The sequence below is a fragment of the Balaenoptera borealis genome, assembly GCF_965194805.1.
Source record: "Balaenoptera borealis genome assembly, chromosome: 8".
NCBI classification, from domain to species: Eukaryota; Metazoa; Chordata; class Mammalia; order Artiodactyla; family Balaenopteridae; genus Balaenoptera; species Balaenoptera borealis.
In genome coordinates this window covers 26247059-26263613 of record NC_138865.1, presented here as the reverse complement: position 1 = coordinate 26263613, position 16555 = coordinate 26247059, and the positions used below count along the sequence as shown (strand labels likewise).

Below are 16555 nucleotides of genomic sequence, written 5' to 3'. Positions count from 1 at the left end.
GCGTTTTGTCCAACGCTGAACTCCTCATCGCTGGCTTCCAAACCTGGCAGGAACATCTGTGTCTATTCTACATCTCACTCCCAGTAGGGAGACAGAATTCACAAAGGCACCAAACAATCCAGCATCTTTGTTTCTATGTGGAACCTTGAGCAAAGATGGCAGATCCCTAAGAACAGAGCCACAGCCTGGGCTGGGACAACAGCAAAACCACAGCACATAGGTGTCCATTCAGGATCCTGAGGTCAGCAGTTCTCCAGGTCTTTTCTGACCACTGCCCTTGGGTGCACCCTCACCTCCTAAACCCAGCCCTAAGGTGACCCAGACTTGCCTCTGCCCCACCAAGAACACGATTGCATTGTAAAGTCTTCCTCCCTCTCATCCTCTCTTTCTTCTGTGTGCTCTGGGAATCTATCTCACTGCACGTAATTAATAATAATAATAATAAACAGGAAAATAAAGGGCTACTTCAATCATACCTTAGAATATTCCAGAGTAACACAGAAATTGACCATTGTGTAACTCTGAGCCTCAGTTTCTTCGTCTGTAAAATGAAGACACTCATGGAGAAAGATTAAATGATATGATGCACCTGAAATGCTTAAAACCATGCCTGGCTCACAATAAACACTCAGTAAATGTCAGACACCAACCACGGTTCTTCACCTTGACACAAACTCCAGCCTCCCTTTCTAGACGCCACTCCTTGTAGTACTCAGGGGTGTTGTTTGCTCATTTTCTCACATTCCATTTGCCATGGTGTCCAGAGCATTTCTTATCAATTTCTCATCAATTCCAGATTAATCTTCTTCTTCCCTTACAAAAAGTGGGCACAACAAACAAAATGAGAAAGTGCCTCTTTTCCTTTACGATAAGCATCGTTTGACTATAGCCACCTCTGTCCTTCCAGGCCACTGTCACGTTCACGTTGAGATATATTGGAGTTCTTACTCCGGAACCTGTGAATGTGAACTTATTTGGAAATCTGGTCTTTGCAGAAGTCATCAAGGTAAGATGAGGTCATGACAGTGGACCCTAATCCAATATGACCTGGGTCCTTACAAGAAGAGAAGAGACATGCACAGAGGGAAGATGAAATAAAGACACAGAGGGAGAACACCCCATGACAGTGGAGGCAGAGATTGGAGTGATAATCTACAAGCCAAAGAACTCCAAGAATTACTGACAACATCATAAACTAAGAGAATGACCTGGAAGAGATTCTCCCGAGACCCTTGCCCTGCCCATGCCCTGCCAAGACACTGATTTTGGACTTCCAGCCTCCAGAATTATGAGAATAAATTTCTGTTGTTTTAAGCCCCTCATTTTCCAGTACTTTGTTACAGCAGCCCTAGGAAACTAATACAGGGAGAGATTTAATTCCTTTCAGTTTAAAGGTGCCCTGTACTGTTTGACAGGGGAGGGTTTTCAAAAGACCCTAGATATCACAGTCAGGTTCCTTTAATAAGTGACTCATGTATTTATTATTTATTTCATCTAAGGATAGAAAACTTATTGGCGATGTAATTCACTGACCATTTCACTTATTATTACTTGGGTATATATGGATGAAAAAGTGTTGCCACAGTAATTTTGCATTCCATTCTGACGATATTTTTTGGTAACTCTCAAATTTTCTTCCAATATGTAGGAGCTTTTCCTATGTCTGAATTTTCCATCAGTGGGAACTTTAGCTAATAAAGCATTTGCTGCAGCATACACAAGAGCTCCCCAGGGATCTCTTTCCACTGCTCAAGTGATTTTTCTCTTCTCTCTCTTCTAAAAAAGAAGGATACTGAATCATTAAAATGTTCAAAGCTCTGAGAGGAAGATAAGCCATTCAGGTTGAATGATTAAGAACATTAAAAAACACAAAAGAGAAGGCAGGAGTTCAAATCCAAATAAACTTCATTTGTCTAATGCACATCAAACATTATTTATTTTGAACTTCTCTCCCTTGGCCATAGCTGTAGTGTGAGGCTAAGTTCTGGTATTTCCACCACCTGCCCTTCTTCTTTCTTATGCACAGCTCCTTCTAGAAAAATGCCCTGACCTTCGACTCTTCTTCAAAACTGCTCTTCCTTAGCTCTTAACTGATCCCTCCTCAAGGACAAAGTGAAAGGTAGAGTATGCCAATAAAATAAGCAGAGGTTTTCAAGCATACCACAGGGTAATTGGGAAAATGACTGGAAGATGAGTCATGTGCTTCAGGTCCGGAGCTCACCCTATAGGTATTTAGGGTGCATGGCAGACAGATGCACTCCTGTCCATGCATCCAAACCAATGTAATATAATCTCAGAGACAGCTTATCCTTTTATTTTTATTTTATTTTATTTTTTTTAAATTGAACTGATTGATTTTATCCTTTTTTTAAAAAAAAATTTATTTATTTATTTTTGGCTGTGTTGGGTCTTCGTTTCTGTGCGAGGGCTCTCTCCAGTTGCGGTGAGCTGGGGCCACGTGGGCCTCTCACCATCGCGGAGCACAGGCTCCAGACACACAGGCTCAGTAGTTGTGGCTCACGGGCCCAGTTGCTCCGCAGCATGTGGGATCCTCCCAGACCAGGGCTCGAACCCGTGTCCCCTGCATTGGCAGGCAGATTCTCAACCACTGCGCCACCAGGGAAGCCCTAGCTTACCCTTATATATGCCAGAAGAAAGCCACCTCACCATAAAACTCTTAGAAGAGAACATAGGCAAAACATTCTCTGACGTAAATAGTACCAATGTTTTCTTAGGTCAGTGTCCCAAGGCAATAGAAATAAAAGCAAAAATAAACAAATGGGACCTAATCAAACACACAAGCTTTTGTACAGTAAAGGAAACTATAAACAAAATGAAAAGACAACATACGGACTGGGACAAAATATTTGCAAATGATGCAACCAACAAGGGCTTGATTTCCAAAATATACAAACAGCTCATACAACTCAATAACAACAACAACAACAAAACCCAATTGAAAAATGGGCAGAAAACCTAAATAGACATTTCTCCAAAGAAGACAAACAAATGGCCAACATGCACATGAAAAGATGTTCAACACTGCTAATTGTTAGAGAAATGCAAATCAAAACTACAATGAGGTACCACCTCACACCAGTCAGAATGGCCATCATTAAAATGTCTACAAATAACAAATTCTGGAGAGGGTATGGAGAAAAGGGAACCCTCCTACACTGTTGCTGGGAATGTAAACTGGTGCAGCCACTCTGGAAAACAGTATGGAGGTTCCTCAAAAAACTAAAAATAGAGTTGCCATATGATCCTGCAATCCCCCTCCTGGGCATATATCAAGAGAAAACTATAATTAGAAAAGATACATGCACCCCAATGTTCATTACAGCACTATTTACAATAGTCAAGACATGGAAACAACCTAAATGTCTATCGACAGATGAATGGATAAAGAAGACGTGGTACACATATGCAATGGAATACTACTCAGCCATAAAAAGCATGAAATAATGCCATTTGCAGCAACACAGATGGACCTAGAGATTATCACATTAAGTGAAGTAAGTCAGATAGAGAAAAAGAAATATCAGATGCTATCACTTCTATGTGGAATCTAAAATACAACACAAATGAATTTATCTAGGAAACAGAAACGGACTCACAGACATAGAGAACAGACTTGAAGTTGCCAAGAGTGAGGAGGGCTGGGGGAGAGATGGATTGGGAGTTTGGGATTAGCAGATGCAAACTGTTATATATAGAATGGATAGACAACAAGGTCCTACTGTATAGCACAGGGAACTATATTCAATATCCTGTGATAAAACATAATGGAAAAGAATATGAAAAAGAATGTGTATATATACATAACTGAATCACTTTGCTGCATGGCAGAAATGAACACAACATTGTAAATCAACTCTATTTCAATAAAATTAATTTTTAAAAAAGAAGAAAGTCACCCAAAAAGGTTTTTCTTAAGTTGAAATAGTACTTACTCTTATCTATATCATCTAAAAGCCTGTATTAGGAATATATTCACTGTGGAAATGACTTAGAATCTACTTACATGAAGGAAACTTAAGTCTAAATCCCAATTTGAGCTGAAAATCTCAAGTAAGTAATGAGCATATTTTTATATTTTTTATGTTTAATAAAAAGGCCATATAAATGGTTTGACTTCTAACAGTTAGTACACAGATCTTATATTTGACATAATTTAGGTCGAGTGTATAATCTGGGAAACAAGATCAGCACAAAAGCACCATGAAAGAGAAAAGACGATAACTGAAAGCATTCCAAACACCAGCACAGAGAGACTGAGCGTCGTATAGTTCATGGTCATCCAGAAAGACATCTGAGAAATGGCACCATTTTGGAAGCTGTTCACGTGGCAGAGACACGGCTTAGTGAATACTGCCTCGGTTTCCCATGAACCTCCCTATGTGCTACAGGTAATGCAAAGGGTCCAGGACAGATGATGCTGCAGGCAGTGGGCTGCCTTAGAGGATCGAGCACCACGCTCGGGGGATTCACTGCTCTTGTAATGAGAAGATGCAGACCTGCTCCTTGCCTGGGGGAGGCTGGCCTCTCATCTCTCAGGACTGCTGTTTCTCTAGCACACCCTGAGAATGGCCTGGATAAAATGCAGCTAGAGCCTTCACTCTTAGCCTATCTAGAAAGAGCACACAAGCACTCAGGGTCCATGTGGATTGCATCTCCCCACATATCTTGAGGCTATTTCAGTGGGTAAGGGAACCAAATAAAAACACTATTTAGGGGAGGATGCAGAGAAATTGGAACCCTTGTGGAAATGCAAAATGGTGCAGCCACTATAAAAAACAATATGAAGGTTCCTCAAAAAAAGTAAAAATAGAATTAGCATAATAAGCTCCAGCAATTCCTCTGCCGGGTACATGTCCAAAACAACTGAAATCTGGATCTTGAAGGGATATTTGTATACCCATGTTTATCACAGCATTATTCGCAATAGCCAACAGGTGCAAACAACCCAATTGCCCGTAGATGGATGAATAGATCTCTTAGTCCATTCAAGTTGATATAACAAAATACCACAGACTGGGTGGTTTACAAACAATAGAAATTTATTGCTCACAGTTCTAGAGGCTGACAGTCTGAGGTCAGGGTGCCAGTAAGTTTGGGTGAGGGCCCTCTTCTGGGTCTCAGACTTTTTTTTTTTTTTAACTTTATTTTATTTATTTATTTATTTATGGCTGTGTCGGGTCTTCGTTTCTGTGCGAGGGCTTTCTCTAGTTGCGGCAATTGGGGCCACTCTTCATCACGGTGCGCGGGCCTCTCACTATCGCGGCCTCTCTTGTTGTGGAGCACAGGCTCCAGACGCGCAGGCTCAGCAAGTGTGGCTCACGGTCCTAGTCGCTCCGCGGCATGTGGGATCTTCCCAGACCAGGGCTCGAACCCGTGTCTCCTGCATTGGCAGGCAGACTCTCATCCACTGCGCCACCAGGGAAGCCCTGGGTCTCAGACTTTTGTTGCATTCTCTCATGGTGGAATCAGGTAGGGATCTCTCTGGAGCCTCTTTATGAGTCACTAAGCCCTTTCTTAGTGGAAGACTTAGTCACTTCCCCAAACCCCCTACCTACTAATACTATCACCTTAAGGGGTTAGGATTTCAACGTATGAATTCTGGTGGGATACAAACATTCAGACCATAGCAACTGATAAACAAAATCTGGGATATACATACAATAGAATATTATGCAGCCCTAAAAAGAAGGAAATTCTGTCATGTGCTATATAATATGGATACTCAAGGACATTATGCTACTTGAAATAAACCATCACGAAAGGACAAATACTGTATGATTTCACTAATATGAAGTATCTAAGGTAGTCAAAATCATTGAAACAGATAGTAGAGAGATGGTTGCCAAGGGCTGAGGGGATGGGGAGGGAAATTTGTGTTTAGTGGGTTTAAGTTTGCTTTACAAGATGAGAAAGATCTAGAGATCTATTCCACAACAATGTGAATATACTAAACACCACTGAACCATACACTTAAAAATGGTAAGGATGGTAAATTTAATGTTATGTTTTTTTACCACAATTAAAAAACTATTTTGTATTTCCTTTGCTTTTTTTCCTCTAATCCTTTCAAAACCTGGTATTGAATTGAACAGCAGTATACGCATGTAGTTTAAAAATACCATTCATCGCGTACTCATGGCATATGTTTACCCAGAATGAGAAATGCTATTAATAATTTATCTTGTATGCTTCCAGAAATAGTCTATATATATTTACATGCACATATACGTATATGTTCATCTTGGAAATTTCTAATGGAAGCACAATAAATACATTCCTTTTCCTAGCTGTAAAAAAAAAATGTTTCTTAAATCTCATTATGAATAAATGCATTTGATAATCTTGTACACATGAAACTTATATAATGTTTTAAACCAACGTTACCTCAAATAAATAAACAGATCAATTAATTAAATAACCTCATTGTTTTCAAAGGAATGAATTCCATATAATACTATATTATTCCATAAAATGGAGTATCGTAATTTCTTTGTGTTCACCTATTGACAGAAAACTGGATCTTGACTGTAAACAATGCACTTAGTTTTCTTACAGGCACTTTCTGTGCACCTCTGAGTGTTCCTGTGGGACTAACTCCTAGAAGTGGAATTGTTACTTGGTGTAGACGATATATTGACGATATAAAGGAGCATTACTCCTTTTGGGCTGTCATCTTCAGCGCTCTAAATAGCGGGTGCTTTTGAACACTTAAGTTTATAGAAATTGTCCTCCAAGGACGTGCATAATGCTGTGATGAACATGGGTGTACACACATCTCTTCAAGATCCCGCTTTGGGTATATGCTTTGGGCATATCCCCATCTTATGCCATTTTATGCTCCTACCAGCACTGTCTGAGAGTGCTTGCTTCCCACGCCCTGAGGAAGAGGATCCCCATCCTGTATCATCACTTTATTCACCTCCAACATGAATCCTCTGTACTGTGCTAAGGTGGTTTGAGTGTGGGCCCTGCAGCCAGACAGCTAGGGTTCAAATCCTTGTTACATCACTAACTAGTTCTGTGATTTGAGGATAGTGAACTTGAACTTTTCATGCCTCAGTGTCCTTTTCTGTAAACTGGGCATAAGAGGGCTGTTGTGAGGATGTGTTTAATAAATATGTATAAAGCACGTGAAGCAGTGTCAGGCACTCACTAAGTACTCAGTATAACACTTCTTATTGGTTTAATAGTTTTCTTTAAATTGATTCTCTTTTTAACCTTAGTTTTATGCTAAATGCTATGTAATAATATCATAGATCAGATGTATACTATCTATATCTTATTCTGAAAGACATCAAATTACATGCATACATTTAAAATGAAAAGAAAGTTTTTCTAGGACACAGTTTGAAAAGGACTGTCCTAAGCAAGAGTATTAGCAAAGGTTTTGTGGAGTTCAAGTGGGAGAGGTTACATTGTGCCACACTGATGTTGTAATTTTCATTTCTTCATACTGAATCCATACATCACACCTTAAATAGATACAAAGTGGACTAGACCAGGGGTAAGCAACCTAAACCCAGAACCAGCTGGCTGTGTGGCTTTTTAAATAAAGTTTTATTGGAACACTGCCACACTCGTTCATTTACATATTGCTTCTGGCTACTTTCACACAACAGCAGAGTTGAGCAGTCACAACAGAGACTGCATGGTCTACAAAACCAAAAATATTTATTATCTGTCCCTTTATAGAGAAAGTTGGCTGGCCCCTGGTCTAAACCAATATTTCTCTCTGTCTGAGACCCTTAAACATGCTTGAACAGCATCCAGCTTCTCAACTGCTGCCCTAGTCTTAGCCACTCTGAAAGTTTGAGGTTTGCTGATCAGAAATTCTCAACATCTCAGAGTTTTGAGACTGTGATATTAATATTAAAAAAAGTACTCAAAGCCTGTCTTCCTGTTTTGCAAAATTTTAAAATTTCATCATTGCTTTTGTCTATACAAATATATAAAATGTGGTCTGCATCAAAGGCAGAAAATTGTTCTAAGTGTTAAGTGGCATAGGACTGCAGAGTGCAGAAACCACAGGAGTTATCAAGGGCTGTGAACACAGCAGTGCTCCAAACACTCCACCTCTGCTGGGGGCCATTTTCACAAGATCCCAATTAGTTTGGTACCAAACCACTTGAGTCTTTTATGTCAAAACAACAGACCCAGGAAATCACCCATGAATAGCCTGAAGTACATACCATATCTGTGCCTTCTGTACATTTACATTATGTGTGCAAATTGTAGAATTTGTAGACTTTGACTGTCGTTCCCTATGAGACCCACTATTAGTACAACATCCTATGAAGCTAAGCTGCCAGAACTGCAGTCACGAGGAAGAATTTCCATGAAACCCTGGTGAGATGCTCCCTGGGCTCTCCTGCCTTCCACCTTCCCAAAACTTGGCTCTGCAGCACTTCCTTTCAATGAGTCTGCTGCCGGAGCACCTTTTTTGGTAAAAATTCACTTTTTCCATCATTTACTTTTCTTGATCAAAAACAATACTTTTGCCATCTCCCAAATGAATAAAAAAGTCTACTTCTAAAGCTATTTCCCCCACAACTCTGCCATACTCTGTTCATATTACTGTTTAAGATTTACCTTTTTCATAAAATATATCCTAATTTCCATATATCTCTAATAACACCACTTCTGGAACTACTTCATTCCAGGAAAAGTAAAACTGTAATTTGTAAGATGTCTCAAGAGTTGCTATTTATCCTGCTGCATATTTAAAATTCTACTCACCACCACACCCCTCCCTCCTAACCTGATAACACCTGGCAATTCAAATGAGCAAAATCGTTACTTTTGCAAAGCAATAAAGTAGGTACAAAGGATATCGGGATAAACAAGCTGTAGTCCCTGATGCCAGAATTGATGTGAAATAAGCACGAGGTGAATAAATATGGCAAAAGAAAAGTAATACTTGAGAAATAAAAATGAAAAATCCTAGGAGTAGAAAAAGAAGGGCGTGTCTACACAATTTTAGTACAGAGTAAAAGGGATTTGAGTGAAGGTTTTCAAGTTGGGAAGGATTGTAATCGACAAATGGAAGGAAGGACGCTCCACACCCACCGAATGCAGCTGGCCCTGGCAAGAGGCAGTTGTTACTGGATCCTGGGTTTCCAGGACCCATCGGCTACTTTGTGGTAGCAGCTCAGGTGTCTCATTCACTTCTCTGCCTCAACCTTTTCAGCTGCTCTGAGAGTTTTCGACAGACCAAATCCAGCTTTTATCTCTATTGTCACTGAGACCTGCAATGAAGGGCAAATGGAACCACCTCTCTCTCAGGTTCAGTAGGGCATCGTCCTTGTACAACTTTGTGGGGAAAAAGTGTTAAGCCTCTTGTTACACTTAGGCTTGGCACCGAAAGCCTCCCATCACACAAGCAGCATCACACAGTTGGCTAAGTTTTAACTTAACTAACCATCTGGGTTGAGGTCTGTTTGAGAACAGCAACTTTTCCTTAACTCAATCTAACAACTCCTTATTGAGAATCTGTAATAGGCCTGGCCCTCTGGGGAGATTAATCCCTGACCTAATGGCTCTCAGAGCCCAGGAGGGGGAGACATGTACAGAAAATTCAACTGTGGTCCACAATGGTAAGTGCAATCAACAAGACTGTCCATGGTACAAAGTCACTGCCTCGGGGATCAATGCGCTTGACGTAATGAGGTGAATGGTTAGGAAGGAGAGGGCCGTGTCCCTGACAAGGCCAAGTACATGGAAGAGATCGATACAGAATCATTGAAATGCTGCTCCTATTCTGCCCAAAACCACCCAGTCTCAGAGCCAAACTTGAAATCGGCAAGCCTGGAGCTGGCACAAGCCTCAGACAGCCAAGGCACACTCTGCAGACCCTTCTTTGCAACCTCTTACCTGATGCGGTAGGATGGACCCTTCTTTGCAACCTCCTACCTGATGTGGGGCTTGGCTCTGTTGAGTCATCAACTCATTAGCAATAAATGTATTAACCTAGACCTGAAATAAACCAACATATATTTAAATGACTGAATTAGCAGGAATCTCTGTCAAGAGAATTTCTGCTCCTTCTACCAATAGAGCTTCACACTTAGCAGACTGTCTGCTTCCTTATGTACAAACCCTCCTTATCTCTGAGTCCAGTTTTTCTTATTATGATTTGACACTGTTCTTATCCCTCTTTATTCTGAAACTACACAGTCATATGATCTTTCTATTTATACCAAGTAAACGTAATTCTTTTAAACCTGAATCCAATATTCTTTATTAATTTGATTATGCAATATTTCAAACATCCCCCCAAAACAGATATGCATGTACTGATAATCTAGATTTATTTTAACAAGGTAAATATTTTGCCATATGTGCATCAGCTCTTTCTCTTAAATAAATGAAGTGGTGCAGGTATAACAAACAGTCCCCTTCCCAACCCCCATGCTTCCATTATTTCCGTGTCTTTTTTCTGCCCTGCAAATTTGGGGTCACCCTTGTTGCTCTCTTAGAGCACTGTGAGATTGTTGTGAATCTTTCAATACAATATTAATTAGCCTTATTAATTAGTCTACTTGGTGTTCTAGGTTGGAAATGATCTAGAGAAGAACAAAGGTTCAAACGATTTGCTATGTCTATTTTATATTCATTTAAGGACCTACTGCTACCTATTTTTTCAAGGCGAAAGAAATCTATTAAATAGAATTATTTATACTAGAACTTATGTTTATTTCAAGTAATTTCTTTTCTTATTTTTCTCAAATATATTTTGCCAGTCCTTTCCTAGAAGAATGCCTTTTTCACACAAAGGGCCTGCATAGGGAGAAAAATGCACTTAAATTCTAAGTTTAATTCAATGCATTTTGAATAACAATTTCCATCTTAAATTCATAAAGGATATAACTTCTGAATTAGAGTTCTGATGAGTTTTTAATATGAAGAATAAACTCCTAATGAATGCAGAGTATAGCGATTCAGGAAATATTATAGTTCTCAAAGATAGGACTAACTTTAACCACTTGACTGTTATTCACTGATAACAATGAGAAAGTACCTGGGCTCCGCCCCCCTAGGTTGGTGACTATCAGGGAGAAAGAGGGTGTCTTGCAGTCAGAGGGCACTGGAGCAAGCTTCCTGAGGCCCTGTTACAGAGAGCATCACCTGTTCAGGCTAACACGTGCGTGGGATAAGCTGCATCCTAGAGCAGGCGGCACAGTCTCCTCTGATCCAGGCAGCTGGAGGATGGTTAAGGGGCAAAACAATTTCCCCCACAGATGGGACTTGGTTCATCCCAGTCAGTGCTTCTCACAATCTAGCTTGTACTGGAATCCCCTGCTCATCTTGTTAAAATGCAGATTCTATTCAATAGGTTGGGGTGGGGGCTGAGATTCCATATTTGTATCAAGATCCCGGGTGATGCTGCTGGTCCGTAGGTTACATGTTGAGTAGCAGGACTCATAGCAATCTAGGTCCTTTAATTCATAGAGAAAAAAGGGAAGGCGAGGAGTAGAAAGGTAAGATGTATAAGAAGAGGAAAGCAGAGAAATAGAAAAGAAAGCAAAAGGTCATGGAGAGAGAGTGAAAGAGAGAGAGAGAGAGACAAAGAACAGGAAATTTGATAATATGGCCCTCCCAGCATCCCTCCCTTCTAAGTGCCCCCATTAGGGTGGACATCAAGTCTTTACATGGCCCCACCCCCCAATCCAGGGGCTTCGGTGCTAAGTGTAGGGTGGCCTGGGAGCCGTCCTGATCAGATCACCTCTTCACAGGTGGTGAGATCTGAGACTCCCCTCAGCCAGAGCCAAGTAAGTCCGAGCATTTCCTCAGATTTTTGAACCAATATAGGAAAATGAATGCCAGAAGCTAATCCACAGAAGGCACAGGGCAGGGCTGCCTCTTAGTTACAGCCATTCCAGAGACCCAGCTAAATCCTCCCCTTCTCCGTGTGCTCGGATTCCCAAACTACCTAGACTGATTCAAGTGGATTTTCTAGAATTTGTAACAATACAGATAGAAGAGGGATATAGGGGAAAATGGAGAGAGAAGAGAGAAATAAGGAGAAAAGTATTTAATGAAAGGTTAAAAAATAGATAAGGAAAGAATAGAAGGATAGAGGAGAAGAGGGAGAAATAGTAAGGAGATGAGAATGAAGACAAAGTATTGATAAAATGGAAGAAAAAACACCCAGGAATTGCAGGAGGAAAGGTCCCCATGGCCAATAGGGACCCAGTGGTCCCTGGGCCAGATAAGCCTCAACAGAGGACACCATTGCAGTGGACACCATTAGGCACGGTCTCCCGAGAGGAGAGGTGGGTATTGGCCTGGCTCTCATTGAGTCAGCCCACTGTTCCCAAACAACTGGAACGGGGAGGGAGAAGAGACAGAGTCAGGGCAGGTAGGTGGTCTGGGAAGGACAAGGCTTGCTAGAGGGTCCCAAGAAGACCAAATAGGTGCCCAGGAGGGTGGTGATGGAGCTGCCCCAACACCCCTCTAGAATACTGCCCGCGCTCTAGGCTGCCCACTCACAGACCTCTCCTGCCCACCAGGGATGCTCACAGACCCAGACTCAGAGCAGGACAGTGGTTGGCGCCCACACCTCTCCCCAGCCCGGTCCAGAGGCCCCCAGGGAGCTCAGAGCTCACATTAGCTTGCAGGTAAGAATCCTGGTTCGCAAGGGCTGCCCCACAAAATTCTTGTAATGAATCTCAGAGTCACAGTAGATTGATGTAAGTGTTGGCTGACATATTCTCAGGGAAACAGTAGAAAATCAACATTAGTGAGCTCTGTCAGTGACCACCGATCTGCTGCACTGCTCACTGCACTGCTGGTCTATGATCCTCAGCGTCCTAAGACTCTGGCCACTTCCTCATTTAGTTGGGCTGAAGCTGCAAACTCATCTTCTAAGTCCTATGGACGTTTAGCACCAAGCTTGGTCAAGCCACCTGGTTTACTAAATGACCGATATAAACCATGATTGTTCACATCGTATAGGAAATGCACCCCTTCTAAACTTGTTCAGTGATACTTCTTCCACTACATTTCAAGTGAGGACATTTACTCTGCACATCAAAAGAGTTTGTATGTCCTGAGATGTAGTGCATCCCTTGGTGAGAGATGGTGATGCCTTTTCTGTCATGTAAGACACATGCCTATATTTCCATTTAAATAAAACCCTTTTGGAATGTATTTCACAGATCTGAGTATTTGTTTAATTTTTTTGGTTATTTTCACATAGAAATCCAGTTCAGCCATGGAAGCAGTCACTCATTAAGAAAAAATATTAAAGTGGAACATATCACCAGTGAAGAACATAATTTCTTTTTTTAAGAAAGTCAATTTGGATAACTAGCCTTCAGTAACTGGACCTGCAGTCCTCAAATCCTTTAGTCAAAGACTTTGTGGCCAGCCATGTCTCAATTTTATAATTTTGAGAATTTAGAGAGGTATACCTTGCATGTCACATATTAATTAATATTCCATGGCAGACATGTGGCAAAGCATGTGGACAACTTGCCCAAAGTAACATAAGTAAAGACCTTTTGTCTTATTATCATCTCATGTCCATTTTCAGTAAGCAGTTAGGATAGACCTTTTTCTCAGAGTTTTTGGAATTTGGAAAGAGTTAACATGTATTAGTGGACAAAGTTAGCACAGACAGCAGATAGACCCAGAAGAACAAGAAAAGTCACTTAAAATAATTATGACAGGGAGAACATCCACAAAACTTTTAAGGCCAGAGAAGGAGTGCTTGATTTGGACTTTCTTATAAAAGTAGAAGGAGGCTTCCTGAGAAGAAAGCCACTACACAGTCTTTCTTGCTGGGGGTCAAGGTTACATCAGCGAGGCCACAAGCTGGGGACACTGCTGTGGGTGAGAGCTACACTAGTGATGGCGGGGCAGCAGCCTCTCAGGGGGGGACACCTGTGACACACCAACTGCGAGCAGGTGCTCAGATACCCCTGCAACATGACTTCATATGACTCTGGAAAACATCTTCAGATCCAATGAGAAATGTGTTTGCTAGGAAAGGATACCAAATGCAGAAAGAAAAAAAAAAAATCAGAGATGTATAAATACAGTGGGGTGCGCAGAAAGGCCTCAAAGATGTCCAGGCCCTAAAGAAAGGAACTGTGAATATGTTACTTTGCATGGCAAAAGGGACTCTGCAGATGGGATTATGGTTAGGAAGACTGTCCTGGATTACCCAAGTCGATCCAGTCTAACCACATGAGCCCTTAAAGTAGAGGACTTTCTCCAGCTAGAAGAAGAGGAAATCAGAGAGGTGCAGCAGAAGGAGAACAAGAACAAAGAGTGATTTAAAGATGAAAGGGACTTGACCCGCTGCTGCAAGAACAGGCCACACAGAAAGCATAAGGGATGTGGGAAACCTCTAGGAGCAAAGACCAGCCCCCAGCTGGCAACCTACAGGAGATCAGTGTCTCAGTCCTACACCCACAAGGAAGTGAGTGAGTGTGTATGCAGAAGCATCAGGAGGGCAGTCCTGACTGCTGCCCTCTGAAAGGCCTGCTTGCAAGGCTGGCCCATTCCCAAGACTCTAATGAGAAAGGTGGCTTACTGTGCCTAATGTTTGTTCAAACACTGTGGTTCATACTCAATACCTGCCTTCCTTCTGGGAGTCTGGGATTTTGTTACATGCAAGGCAGAGGGTGCCTACATGACCAGCCCCCAGTACATGAGCTCAGCTGGTTGGTAATATTCCATGTGGGTTTCTATAACTCACTGCTGGGGGATTAAGCTAGTCCCGTATGACTTCCCTGGGAGAGGACTGTAGAAACCTGGGCCTGATTTCCTCTGCGCTTCACCCCAAGCACCCTCTTCCTTTGCTCATTTTGCTCTGTGTCCTTTCACTGTGCTAAATCATAGCTGTATGACTACACACTGGTCCTGTGAATCCTCCCAGCAAATCATGGAACCTGGGGAAGGTTCTGGGAATCTCCAGACACCTTGAAGGACAAGTCTTCCCCAGAGCCTCCAGGAAAAATGCCTTAAGCAGAGAACCCAGCCAGGTCTACTGTACTTTAGACCTACAGAACTATGACATAATAACTGTCTTGTATTAGGTCACTAAATCCATGAAAATGTGTTAAAGCAGTGATAGGAAATTAAGTAAATGGCACCATGAATAAACATATTACTTTCACTAATAAAGAGTATAATATCTCAAGGACATTTTTTAAAATCTTAAATTCATTCTCAAGTTAACATCAGCAATTCATATCTAAAACAACCACGTGAAGAAGGGGTAGAACCTCTGGTAAAGTGTATGGTTGATTTTTAAGAGCAGCTGACATTTTGTGAGAGGTCTGGAAAGCAGCTAAACCAGCCCAATTTTTAAAGAAACTGTGAGTATAATGTCAGAATCATCAACTAGTGTGATTTACTGCTATCAATGCCAGTTGTGTATAGTCGGGCCCAGATTAGGAGATGAATTCACTTAACCCACGGTGGTGCACGCAGAAGATGTGAGGATGAGCCCTTTTCCTAAAGGAGCTCAAAATGTAAGAGAGGAGAAACACTTCCATTGGAGCTTCAAGGATCACTAAGTTGAGACCAAGGGCTACAGAGAAGCACAGAGCAGGGAGCTAAGGAAGGCATCCTGCCAGAACGTAGATTCCACTCATTCGTTTTAATTCAGCAAACATTTACCAACGTGCTCGGCCCCAGGCACCATGAAGTGCTGGGGACACAGGGAGGGATGCAAGCTCAGCAGGAGTGTAAGGCAGGCCACTTTACCCATGTTTATTGTGTGATAGGATGGATAGGACTGAGGGGTCCACTTCTGTCCTCACCTGCATGATCTAGGGTTAATAATGCCACTATATTCTTGACCCTACTTCCCCAAGGGTGCCTGACCTTTAAAGAAATCAGCAGAGGGTGATGCTTACATATGATTCCTCTCCAACCTGCTTAACTAAAAACAAGAATTGTTAGAGTTGCTCAATCAAATGGGATTGGAGCGGGGCGAAAATATGAACCTTAATTAATACAATGAAGAATAAGTAGGCATTAACTATTAGTTAACTAATTTTGAAAAATAATATTTAAGTTTGAACAAAAGTTCTCTATGTAAGTAGATGTTTCATTAAGCTTTAACTTACTTAAGCAATATTGACCTTAACCCTGCTTTGGACTTGGTGTTCTTAGAATAAGCACAACATTAATACCTGCTTCGGATCATACACATGGCAATTACTTGTTTGGAAACCTTAGGTCAGCCAGCCCTAAAAACACTCACATAGCCCTTCCCACTTTGTTCTTTTATCTAGTATTAGACAACTAACTAGTTTTTCTTGATTCAATTTGCATCAACATTTATTGACTAACTAATAAAAGCTCCAGGGATAAGAAATTAAGTAGACCACAATCTATTAAGTTATAATAAGTTACAGAGTTCTAAGGAAATTTAAATGAGGGCAGTTTGTTACACAACGAATATTATCATTTTGTTGCCTGTTTCTTTTATAGATAAGCTATGTGCTAAGACATAACGGCTTTTTAGCTGACAATTTTCTTCTTACCCTGACAATTGAGAAAAAAATTTTTTTAAGTT

At 41.2% G+C, this 16555-nt stretch overlaps 1 protein-coding gene across 15 annotated transcripts in view; it reads right to left on the bottom strand.

The window, feature by feature from the left end:
* Positions 1-16555, bottom strand: part of LOC309632953 (contactin-associated protein-like 4) — a 159475-nt gene that overhangs the window by 30557 nt on the left and 112363 nt on the right. The window lies entirely within an intron of this gene.